General features: G+C 42.3%; 2 pseudogenes; one reads left to right on the plus strand and one right to left on the minus strand.

Annotated features, from left to right (window-relative positions):
* Positions 1-491: 491 nt before the first annotated feature.
* Positions 492-1,361, plus strand: LOC124961449 (importin subunit alpha-8-like; annotated as a pseudogene).
* Positions 1,362-6,128: 4,767 nt separating this feature from the next.
* LOC124961450 (transmembrane protein 109-like) lies at positions 6,129-12,347 on the minus strand (annotated as a pseudogene).
* Positions 12,348-12,840: the final 493 nt, after the last annotated feature.

Here is a 12,840-nt window from a genome sequence, read left to right on the forward strand (position 1 = left end):
GTCATACACTCAAAGGACTTTCTTGGGAGTCAGAGAAAAAGGCCTTGATAAGTTTAATTTAAGAGAATCATTAATACTAAGGCAGAAAATAAAGGTGTTTAACATTGGTGCACTGGCTGGGACAAGCCACCAGACACGTGTCTGGAAAGATCCAGCAATTTGATTCTACTGGGTCCAGAGTTGGTTAAACTGAAGACAGTAGCAGTTAAAATTAATAAAAGATTTATAATTAAATGTGTTGATAATGAAATACTAATACTAGTTATATTAATAAGAATATAATGCTAATGCCTCCTGTGACTGACTGAAAAGTACTAAAATTATAATTGCTTAAAGTTTTACTTTGTTTAAAGTATATTGTTTTAGAAAAAGCTACTATTTAATTGCTGGCTTAAATAGCTACTACTCTTACAACTTAATAATAAAGACATCCCAATTAAAAACTAGGCAAAGAGCAGCCACTGCCAGGTGGTTTCCTTCTCCAGGTCAGTATGCCTACCATAGATACTCCAGAAAAGGGACTGAGAAAATTCAAATACCAAGGCAAAGATGCATTGTGGGGTGGCAACAGAAGATGCAGTCAATCTGGAGCTCTGGAAGGCCAAGGAAGATGAATAGCTGTTAAGGAGAAGGAATGCCACTCATTTATCCCCCAATCCAGCTTCTGAAAAAACAGCCAAAGTCATCAATTTCACTCTGAATAAAATAATCAAAGGTCTGAATAGCTCCAATCCAGTCATGTTTCCAGGCCATCCAGGCACCCAGGAAAATCAGGAAAGGACCCCTCTAAGACTGACCGTCAAGGCAGGGCTCTTTCCCAGACTGCTGGAGTTCCTAAGCGATCACTTTGTCCCTACCTGCAGTTCCAGGCAGCCTAAGCTCTGACTAACATTGCTTTAGGAACTTTGGAACAGACCCGAGCTGTTGTGAAAGTGGGCACCATCTCGGCCTTGACTGAACTCCTGTCTTCCCCCCTTGTCACTGTGCGTGAGCAGGCAGAGTAACATAGCATGTGATGACCCAGAATTCAGAGATGTCATTATCTCAAACAATGCATCCCACATCTGTGGGCCCTGATTTTGTCAACCATACCAATCACATTTCTGTGGAATGTCACATGGACCTCATGCTAAGACAAGAGCTCATATCCTTGCAAGGAAGCAGTCAAGCAAATGCTGTTGGTCCCCTCCGCCTTTTGCTGCATTGTGACAGTGAGAATCTCTCAGATAGCCACTGGACAGTCCTACTTCACCAATGGCTGCAATGAGCACACCAGCCAAGAGGTTGACCCAGGGGTTCTGCCTAGGCTGGTACAGCTCATCATCAGCTCAGAACTCAATATCTCGATCCTTTCTCTCTGAATCATGAGGAATGTTGTCACAGGTATGGATCACAGACACAACTGCCCATCAAAGGAGACCAGCTCCTGAAGCACCTTGAGTCTTCTATTCAAAAGGATGGGCTCCGAGCAGGGGGCCACTGGGCCCATCCACTGCAACCTGTGCAATGTTTGATCAGTTCTCTGAATGTAGGCAGTGAGAGGATTGGAAATAAGACAAACATACAAATACAGAGAAAGCAGGACCCAGTGGGAGAGCTGGCCCTGATGAGACGGGACTGGAACCAGAGCAGGCTCCCATGTTCCTTACATAGGTTTAAATATCAAAAGGACTTGTTGTGAGAAAGCTTCTTCAACATAAACAAAAATGAGGTTTGTGAGGGGAAGAGCCCAATTAAATCTTATCAGTTTGCGTTCGCATTTCTTCTGCCTCCAGGCAGTTGGTGCCTCGAGGCTATTGAGCGTGCCCATATCTCTTTTACCTTCGGGCAGCTGGCATTTGAACCCAGAGCTATTGAACCATAAATTCTGTGAGGCACAGAATTCTTCCTCTTAACAGGGTCTACCCCAAATGGGCCGTTTTCTCGACACCTTTGCACCGGAAATTCCCAAGCGGGGCATCCGCTGTCCAGGACAGTTGAAAGCAATGATTCATTCATCACTCCTGATACCCATCAGCATATCTGGCAACTGATAGCTTTCAATATGCTGCCTTCTTGGTGGCTCTGTTAAAAAACAGAGAATGCAAAGTCCATAAAGAAGCTGTCTGGATGGGGCTGACTTCGCAACAGGGGCCGCTGTGGACCAGTGTTTTCCACTGGTCCACTCTGGAATCCTGGGGCCCTAGTTGAATCTACTCACGTCCCAGATGTAAAGATTGTTCTCATCATCCTCAGTGTCATCTCTGATAGGCTCTAGATGGCGGGGAAACTGTGTGAGAAGGAAAGCCTTCGTGGTAGAAGAACTCAGTGGGGTCAATAGAACTGGGACTTTACAGCTTCACCAGGACCATCAGATTGGCCCGACAGCTCAGAATATCACTGAGAGACATTTTGGTGAGGAAGAAGATGGTGACACAATTTTCCCAGAACTAAAACAAGACTGTGAACACATGAAGCACTTAACAAAAAAACTGCAGCATTAACTAAGTATTAAAGGATAACTTGAGAAGCAGCACTCCTATTTCTTACTGTATCACAAATGTGAAACTTTTAAAACTTAATAAAATTTTAAACACTTTTGTAAAAAAAAATGGGCAAAGGATTTGGATAGATATTTCTCCAGAAAAGATATACAAATAGACAATAATTGCATGAAAAAAATACCCTACATCATTAGTTATTGGAGAAATGCAAATCAAAACCACAACTAGCGACTATTCCATACCCACTAGGATGGCTATCATCAAAAAGACCAATAATAACAAGTGTTGATAAGGATGGGAAGAAATTGGAAACCTCAGGTAAGAAGTTAAATGTTAAATGGGAAGAATGTTAAATGGGAAAGCTTATTTGGAGAACAGTTAGGCAGTTTCTCAGAATGTTATTATATGGTCCAGCAACCCCATTCCTAGACATATACACAAGAGAAATGAATACATATTTCTACACACACACACACACACACAAACTTGCAGATGAATGTTCACAGAAGCAACATTTATAACAACCAAGAAATAGAAACAACCCAAATGTTCATAAACTGATAAATGGGTAAATAAAGTGTGAAATCTAACAATAGAATATAATCCATCCACAAAAAAGAAATAGTTACTAATCCGTACTACAATCTGAATGGACCTTGGAAACATTATGTTCAGTAAAATAAGTCAGATACCAAGAGCCACATTCTGTTTCATTCTATTCATATGAAATGTACAAAATATGCAAATCTATTGAAACATAAAGTAAAGCAGTGACTGCCTAGGGCTCAGAGGAGTTAGGAGAGAAGGAAGAAGGAGTTAGGGAATGACTGCTAATGGGTAAGGGGCTTCTACTGAAGGGAGAAAAGAATTCTAAAATTAGACTGTGGTGATGATTGCACAGTCCTGTGAATATATATCAAAAACCACATGTACACTTTAAATTGGTAATTTATGGTATGTTAGTTATATCTCAACAAATGTCAATTTCTTTATTAAAAAAGAAAGAAAAGAATTAGTGACTACATGACCTATTTTATTAATCAATAGTGTTGGTTGTAAATATGTTTGATAATGAGTCTCAGAGAACTGATACTCACTTAAGCCAAAAGGATTTTACTTTTCTCACAAAACAAAAAGCCCAGGGGAGGTGACTATTCTTGGCTCTGATGCGCCATGGTGCTTTCATGGAGTCGGGCTTTTGGGTCCATGGATCCTTGTGTTTGACACGTGACGGTCACAAGGTGGATGCCATGTCTCCACACACCACAAACAAAGCCAGAACAATGTGAGAAGGACAATAAAGGTCACTGCTGTCCTTCATCATTATGAAAGCATAAGTTTTCCAAGATATACCCACAGACACATTTGCATCTTATGGGTCAGAACTGTATCACTCAGCCACGCCACCTGCAAGGTGGCTAAAAATGTGTTTTCACATGCATGCCCCAAAGTAGGAGTTTTCATGCCGTGAAAGGATACTGGGAAGAGAAATAAGCATCTGTTGCAACTTCTCTCTTCATGCACATATCTCGAAATCCCTACTAGCCCAGAATTACACGGGCAATCTTAATTTCAAAACACAGAATATATATATACCAGTGCCCTGATCAGTACAAGAAGTAGGCAATTCACCCTTCCCTTCACCTTTACTCATCTCTTTCCTGTCCATTGGGATGGTTTTCACAACACTATGGCTACCTTCTAAACATTTCACTTTCTAGTAGTCTCTGGAAATCTCCAGTTTGGGCATGCATTGAGTAAAGAAAAAACACAATCACACAAATCCTGACTATATATGAAATGCTCTCTGATTTCATAAGGAGGAAGGAAGCTTGATCTCTCTGGTCACAACCTGCCTGCCTCCCCTCCAACTCCCCTACACACACTACACATGAATTCCCTCCTCAGACACAGCTTCAGTTGCTCTTGGGGCTCTCTTCCTTATCCTCATTTTCTCAGAAATAAATCCCAATATTTTATCCATGTTAAAATACCTCTTACCTTATAGAAAGAGTCAAATGTGGTCGAATGTAGCTATTATAGTTAGACAGATGAGGAGTTCTCTGGGAAACCATTCTGCTTCAGATCTGCACGTGGCCAGATGGTTTCCACTACCCTGCTTGAGAGTGTTTTCTTTATTGAGGAAATACCTTGTGCCAGACACTATGATGAATTCCTAAGGCTCAGTATCACTACTGCTCCCATTAACCTTTGAGGTTAGTGTCCTGGACCCAGAGTAGTTGAGTAACCTCCCCATGCACACACAACCAGTTATTTGCAGACCTAAGAATTGAAGCCAGAGCTTTCTAACTTTAAAACCCACATGCGTAATGTAGGAGAGGGAACATCTCTCCTTGTTCTTTCAAATTCAATCAGTGAATGTCATCAAACCTCTAAGAGACTTTTAGCAAAAGTAATATTCTTAATATTAAGGTGAAAATAGTTTCCAAACCAGTAAATGTCATTATCTAGAAATAGACTCCTTATTGACGTTTAAGAATGAGTAATGCGACGATTTGCTTCAGGATCCATGTCATGGAGCCATCTTAATTCTCAATCTGTTACACATGAATTTCTTTTTGCTATTTCAAACACAATAGTCCAAAACTAATCATATAAAATTTTATTTTCTAAAAATGAAATACTAAATACCAACAAAATATTTTTATATTATCCATTTAGGTAAATTGAAGAATTATATAACATCCCTGACTGATTTACTTTTAAAACTTATTTTTTTTACTTTGAGTAAATACATTTTATTCAGAACAAGATAATAAAATAGCATGCAGTTTATTTAAAATCAACCAACCACTGATAAAAATATATATCACTACAGCCGTGATTCCACATCAAACCTTGATAGTGAGAACTGGGCATTGATTCTTCACATCAGGTGCCAGGCTGCCAGAGGACACCTACCTCCACCAGGGCCTCACAGGAAGAAGTGACCCCTAACTACCAAGAGTGTGTGTCCTGGTGGAGAGGGGTCAGTGGCGGGCCGGCTCTGCCCTGCAGAGCATGCACAAAGGAAAGGGCTGCCTGTGTCTTCCCGGACACTGACCAGAACTGCTCCTGGTGGCAGGAATGGAAGGACAACAGAACAGAATGGTTTGCCACTGTGCAGACAAGGAAGTGGCTCCTCCTGCCTCTGAGATCCTGCTCTCTGAGCTCCCCAGGAGGACACAGGTCTATGAAGCAGCAGCCATCTCTTGCTTTGGCTGAAGAGAAATCAAGATTCTGAGGGACTGCTCTCTTCTGGACACAAGGTAGCCACAGCACACTCCTACACAGAGTATGGCGTCAGCGAGCAGAGGGCCCTGCTGGTTCGGATTAAGGCACTTGTAACAGACTTAAGGTCCATCATTTCCCCCAGCCCCACAGGCCTCTGAAGACCCCATTTCTCCTCCCTCATCCTCAGGTCCCATGTCCCCTGCCTTTTCCCACTGCTGGGCAATGAGGACAGGAGCAGGCCTCCAGGGACTGTGGTTTAGTGAGTACAGGGCTGAAAGGAAGAGAAAAAGGAAGCGGGCTGGGTGCTTGGCTAAGGAGGAGCTGCATAGGTTAAAAAGTCAAAGCTTTCAGGAAAAGCCAGACAGCAGAGGGGAGCTAGGGAAGTCACGGGGCCAGCAGCAGCAGTGTAGGCTAAGAGCAGACGTGGAGCCAGGCGGAGGTCCCCCAACCTGCCCTGGTGGAGACAGGCTGGGAGCAGAGAGAGGCTAAGAGAGCCAAGCCCTGACAGAGAGCCAAGCCCTGACGGAGAGCCTCAGCAGAGAGAGGACCAGTGGGGACCGGGGCAGGGAAAAGGGCAGGGGTTGCAAGGAGGGCTCTAGTGACCCAGAAACAGCTCAGCTCTTTGGTACAGTACAGGTGGCACTGTGGGGCATCCTGGCACTCTTCTTCCACACCCCGGGGCCTCTTGGCTGCTGGCTCTGTTGCCAACGCAACTCTTCCACCTGGCGCTCCAGCCCTCGCACCTAGGCTTCCAGTTGGGCCCCTGAGGCTCGGGTGCCAGTGAGCTAGCTCAGCAAGGCATAGAGAGTCAGCAGGGCCAGGAGTTGCAAGGCCCAGGTGGAGGGGTCAGGTACCCATTTCACCAGGGCCACAAAGCCACCAAGAAGATCACAACCTTCAGACTCCCCAGGATGCCCCAGCAAGGCCAAGAGCAAGCCAAGGAGCAGGGACAGCAGCCAGTAAGTGACCAGGACCCCTGTTCCCCACAGCAGGAAGGTCTGGACCTGGCCAGGGCTGAGCTTCAGGACCTGGGCGAGGTGGTCACCATCTATCCCCAAGGCATTCAGCAGCTGTGCTGTGATCCCAGACAGGGCAAAGAAGGCCACAGAGATGGCTGATGAGATGGCCACATCACCTGCGACAGAGTCTCTGAAACCACATGCATGGTCTTTGACCCCACCCAGGTGTCCAGTGTCCCCCACAGGGATGGACATATCTGGGTCAAGAGGTCGGCTGAGGCCTCCTTCTGCTGCTGACCTGGTGGTGCAAAGTCTTGGTGGAACCGGGAGGACGCCAAGTGGAGGAAGAGTAGGGTCACCCAGACCAGCAACATGGCTTTAAATAGATGTCTGCCCCAAGGTGGACTGTGCCCAACCTGCCATTGTTGGGTCGGCCCCAGTCACCACTGACCTTCACGTGAGACTTTGCTAAAACACACCACCAAATCCACACCTCAACTCCCAGGCGTTGGTTTATTGTCTGCTAAAGCCTATTTTTAATTATAAATTGAATGAATTTCTTTAGCCCTTAAATTATACAGAAATTTTAAGCAGAAGTCTTTGAGGTTTAATTAAATATAAAGTCTTGATATACTTTTTAAGTCATTTGGTATTTAGAAATTTAGGTAGGTAGTATATTCCATAAACTCATGAAGTACAGTGCTATTGACTATTTATTCACCAAGATAGAGGAATGTAGAGCTCATTTAGTCTTAGGAAACAACTCATTATTGACATGTCTGATTAGGTCATTCCTCATTATTTTGTAGGACACAATCTCTGAGATTCTTCTGATATAAAAGAATAATATAGTTCGCAGATTTTCCAATAACCTTCCCCAAAATATTCTAATTGAGAATTTTGTGACTTGAAATTATATTTCTACACAAGGAAGTGATCCTAACAGGAGTATACTGGGTGTTATATAGAAAATACATAACATTTCAAAGACCAAATTCTTCTGGTGAATCTAGTTGCCATATACTCTGATGTTTTAAAGGTAAAATACATTCAAACTGATTATTCAGGACATCAAAGCCATGTGCTCACCCACTGAAACTTTGAAATAAGAACAGCTCATTTCATTTTACTTCAAGTTCATTTTATGTCAAAAAGTATTTCTTGAACACTGTCTGTACACCTACACCTCTCTCTTCACCTCCTTCCTAATGAGGAAAGGAGAGGTAACTCTACACCGCTCCCACAGCTCATAAACCCACAGAGTGAGGCTGAAAGTACAAGAGTGTAGATTACTGAGAGATTAAAGTCTCTCTTCATGGCAGATGTCAGAAACCCAACTCAAATTAACCTAAATTAAAATATAACATTTTTTCCCTTCCCACACTTTTAATTGGTTCATTTTAGGTGTACATATTGATGGGACTTGTTGTTACATATTCATATATGCACACAACATAAAAATATCATTTGGCCAATATCACTCCCCAGCACTTCCCCTTCCTTCCTTCCCCTCACTCCTCGGTCCCTTTCCTCTACTTATCTTCCTTTGATTTTCATGAGATCCCCACCCCACCTCCAACTTTCTTTTCCTTTTTCCTCTCTAGCCTCCACATATGAGAGAAAATATAGGACTCTGGACCTTCTGAGTTTGGCTTATTTCACTTAAGATAATAATCTCTATCTCCTTTCATTTTCCTGCAAATGACATAATTTCATTTTTCTTTGTGACTGAATAAAACTCCATTGTGTGTATATATTACATTTTCTTTATCCATTCATCTGTTGATGGACACCTAGACTGGTTCCATAGTTTGGCTATTGTGAACTGTGCTGCTATTTAACTTGGGGATGCATGTATCATTGTAGTAGGATGACTTTAATTCTTCAGGATAAATACTGAGGAATGGTATAGCAGGCTTATAGGGTGATTCCATGCCTAATCTTTTGAGAAACCTCCAGACTGATTTCCACAGCATTTGTGTTAATTTACAGTACTATCAACGATGTAAGAGGTCCTCTTTCTCCACATCCCTTCCTCCAGCATTTATTGTTTGTATTCTTGAGCACTGCCATTCTGACTGGTGTGAGATAAAATCTCAGTGTAGTTTTGATTGGCATTTCCCTAATTGTTAATGATATTGAACATTTTTTCATATATTTGTTGACCGTTTGTATTTCTTCTTTTGAGAAGTATCTATTTAATTAATTTGCCCAGTTATACATAGGGTTATTTGGCTTTTTCAGTGTTAAGTTTTTTGAGTTCTTTATATATTCTAGATATTAATCCTCTGTCAAAAAGGTAGCTAGCAAGGATTTTCTTCTTTCCATAGGTTCTCTCTTCACAATTCTAATTGTTTCCTTTGCTGTGCAGAAGCTTTTTAATTTGATGCCATCTCATTTACTAACTCTTGGCATTATTTCTGAAGTTCTGAGATCCTATTGAGAAAGTTGCTGCCTTTTGCCTATTTGCTGGAGTATTGACCATACATTTTTCTTCTAGGAGTTTTGTAGTTTCTGTTCTAATTCCTAGGTCTTCAATCCATTTTGAGCTGACTTTTGTGCAGGGTGAGAGATAAGGGTCTAGTCTCATTTTTCTACATATGAATAACCAGTTTTCCCAGCACTATTTGTTAAAAAGGCTGTCTTTTGTCCAATGTATATTTTTGGCACCTTTGTCAAAGATCAGATGGCTACAGGTTTATGGGTTTGTCTCTGTGTCTTTCATTCCATACCATTTGTCTATGTGTCTGTTTTTATGCCAGCACAAGCAGTTTTGGGTACTGAAGTTCTGTAGCATAAGTTGAAGTTAGGTATTGCAATGCCTCCACCATTGCTTCTTTAGCTTAGAATTGCTTTGTCAAAAGACAGGACAAGGAAAAACAACTACATTTAAAAATACTAAAAATGAGAAAAATAGAAACAAATATGTATGTGTATATATGTCCCTGTGTATATATGTTCAGCACAGCAAGAACACACAAAGCAAGAAAAGGCAGATGGGGGGCAATTCTTAATGAAAAATGAAGCAATCATCTCCACTGAGATGGTCGAAATAGTCTACGAGAATGAATGGTCACTGTCTATGCTTAACTGTCTTTCTTACCATTCCTTCTTTGGTTATATACTGAGAGAGAGAGAGAAAGAGAGAGAGAGAGAGAAGGCTGGGGGTTGTTAAATCCTTCCCTTTTTTGTGTTGCTCACCAAGCTGACAGTTGGAGTGCCCTAAGACTAACACTGGTTGAAATAACTCAGCTTCCTTTCTCACCACTAGGAGGTGGAATGGAGTGGGAAGTACTGTCCACTGGAGTTCTGTCTGCATAGAGCAGATTCGTGCACCTTGGACCATCCCAGGGTGAAGTTGCTGCAGAGTTCTATGAGTGGAATTCCAGCAAGTGGAGCTTAGGTCTGATCAGACCTCAGGGGCTTTCTTGGGTGGTGTCGGCTCTGTTGAGATTAGATCAGCACATCCCTAGGGCCGTGCAGATGCCAATCTGTGTCAGGAATCTACTCAAGGGGCAGGGGAGCCAGTCCTATGCATGCGCTGTTGCACAGCAGCACTCCCAGACTTCGTCCCTGAGAATATTCACACCCAACTGTTCAGATCCCCAACCTGCTTCAGTTCGTCACGTGAGCTGCCAGACTCAGAGAAGTGAGTTGGGCTCCCCTTTGCTTTTCGGACTTGAATTCCTCTGGGTACATTCTTCTCTGTGCCTGTTTCTCTCACATCCTGCTAGGCACACCCTAGGCCACAGGACAGGTGATGGCTGGGACACTGTGGTAATGTTTGCTCTGATCTCCCAGCTCCCCAGCAGCAGCTGCAGCAAGGTGCCTCAAATGGCTCCATCTCAGCTCTCCATTAAGCCAGTTAAGAAGCAGAGCACTTTTCAAACACCAGGTCACAGTGCAGCCTCTGGATCAGTTAAGTTCAGGCCACTTGTATGAGCTCAGGTTTTTTCCATATCAAACCTATGCATTGTGTTTTGCTCTGTATTCTGCCTCCCTCTGGTGAACCAGCACCACTGCCACTGCCACAATCAGCTCAGCTCCAATGTTCTCTTTCTTCTCTGTTCAATGTCCCCAAATGTCTGAGTCTCTAAGACACTCTGACTGTCTGCACTATGGAATTTTAGTGAAATCACTCCTTCACTCACCTTGCTGAGAAACAGTACTCCCACCGCTTGAATCCTGAATCATGGAGCGACTAGGAATGCAGCCTTTCTCTACTCCGCCATTTTGAATCCAACATATAACTTTTAAAAGGATGTATTGGCCTGTGTACTAGAAAAGTCTAGAAATAGAACTAGTTGTAGACATCAAATGGCTTGCAGGTCCAAACAATATGATTAGACTGCTTTCCCTTCCAGATGTGAACTCTGCTTCCCCCCAAAATTCATCTTCTCTTCTAAACAAAGTCTTCTCCCCTGTGATTAGGGAAAATGGCCACTGGTAGCCCCAAATTCATTTCATTTATTCCTACTTGTTCTAGTAGAAAAGGCCCAATTTGGTATGTCAGTTTGGCTAACATTCTAGTCCCTCTACAATGGTTACAAAATTTAGTCATTTTGCTCTATAATTCTCATAGAACATCACAGAATAGAAAACGATGGCAACAACTCTATTAAAGAAATAAAACATTTAATTTAAAACTTTCCCAAATGCACACACAAAAACCTTCTAGATTCAGATGACTTCACAAGTGAATTCTATCAAATATTCAAAGAAGAAAGAATACCAATCTTACATAAAACAGAAGTGAAAATTTACCAATTTGTTTTATGAGGCCTGCTACCAAAACCTGAAAAAAACATTTTTTAAACAGGAAAATTGCAGACTAATATTTTTTATGAACACAGAATTTTAAAAGCCTCAACAAAGTGCTAGCCAATGAAATCCACCAAATAGAACAAAAATGACGATAATCAACACAGTTTCTCCTTAAAATGCAGTTAGGTCAACTTAAGAAAATCAACCAATGGGGTTCACTACATTAAGAAAAAGGAAAAATTACCAGCATTCAGGATGAAGAAAGAACACATGACAAAAGTTTAAAAATGTATTTATAATTGTTTGCTAGTTGCTCAAATATAAAGATTATATTATAGTATGAAAACTTTATATTACTACATTCAAAGCAATTGTTAACTATATTACTTGGTGATCAGGAAGCTGTTTTAAGCATTTTACATCAAAATATTATCATGTTTTGTTGCAAACAATAAAAAACTCTGCACACACACACACACACACACACACACACACACACTCTATAAAGTTGGGATGTTTAAAACCTCAAATCCTCCTTTTCCTGGGACCTCCTTCTTCCAAGGCAGATACTGGCCACTACTGTCACACTGGCAAGTCCTGGAAAATTGAGCAAGTCAGAAGACCCCCAGTACCCCCGGGGATTTCAGCCCAGGCTGAGGCAAAATCCAATACCCTGCACCAACTTTTTTGAGCATATACAATGAAACTCCCCTTTTTCTGAGTAATGGTGCCTGTTGATTCTCATCTGCTTCAGTGTCTGGCAACAGTAACCAGGTTCACCTACCTGTGAATAATTGAGATGGCCCTTGCTGCTTTGCTTTGTTGTCAGCGTGTGCGACGTGCACACCAAGATGCAGTTCATCAACTGGTGAGGAAAGAACTCTAAACTCTTTCTGGTCACATCCATCGTTGTCCTCAATGAGAAACAACACTTTTCCGAAATCACCACCATGTACTAGACCTAATTGCAGTTGTCCTGTCTGGCCATGATGACCTCGCCTTTTCTTTGCTGCTACACATATGGTAGCCCCACTGACTCTGCACAGGCCTTCCTTCTTGTCCGTGACCTGCAAGTAACTCCTCCCTTAGCAATAACTCCTCTCTGCCCCACAACAACTACCAGCCAACTACCAACACCCAGTTGGGATCCAATTGTCTTTATCAGGATAATTTGACCTTTGACCTGCATATCAATGCTACCAGTGATCACCCATTAGGCCACCTACTACAGTAGCCCAAAGGAAAACAGTTCTATCTGGGTCATGTACCACCTAAGTCACAAAGTGAGGGGAGGAGGCACTCAGAATTTCAGACTCCAAATCACAGGTATGACCCCACTCCAAATAACATCCTCAGGGTGGAGACTGGTTCTGGGGCAGATAGCTGAATAACAAACCAAT

This window comes from Sciurus carolinensis, chromosome 12, assembly GCF_902686445.1.
Source record: "Sciurus carolinensis chromosome 12, mSciCar1.2, whole genome shotgun sequence".
In the NCBI taxonomy this organism is placed as follows: Eukaryota; Metazoa; Chordata; class Mammalia; order Rodentia; family Sciuridae; genus Sciurus; species Sciurus carolinensis.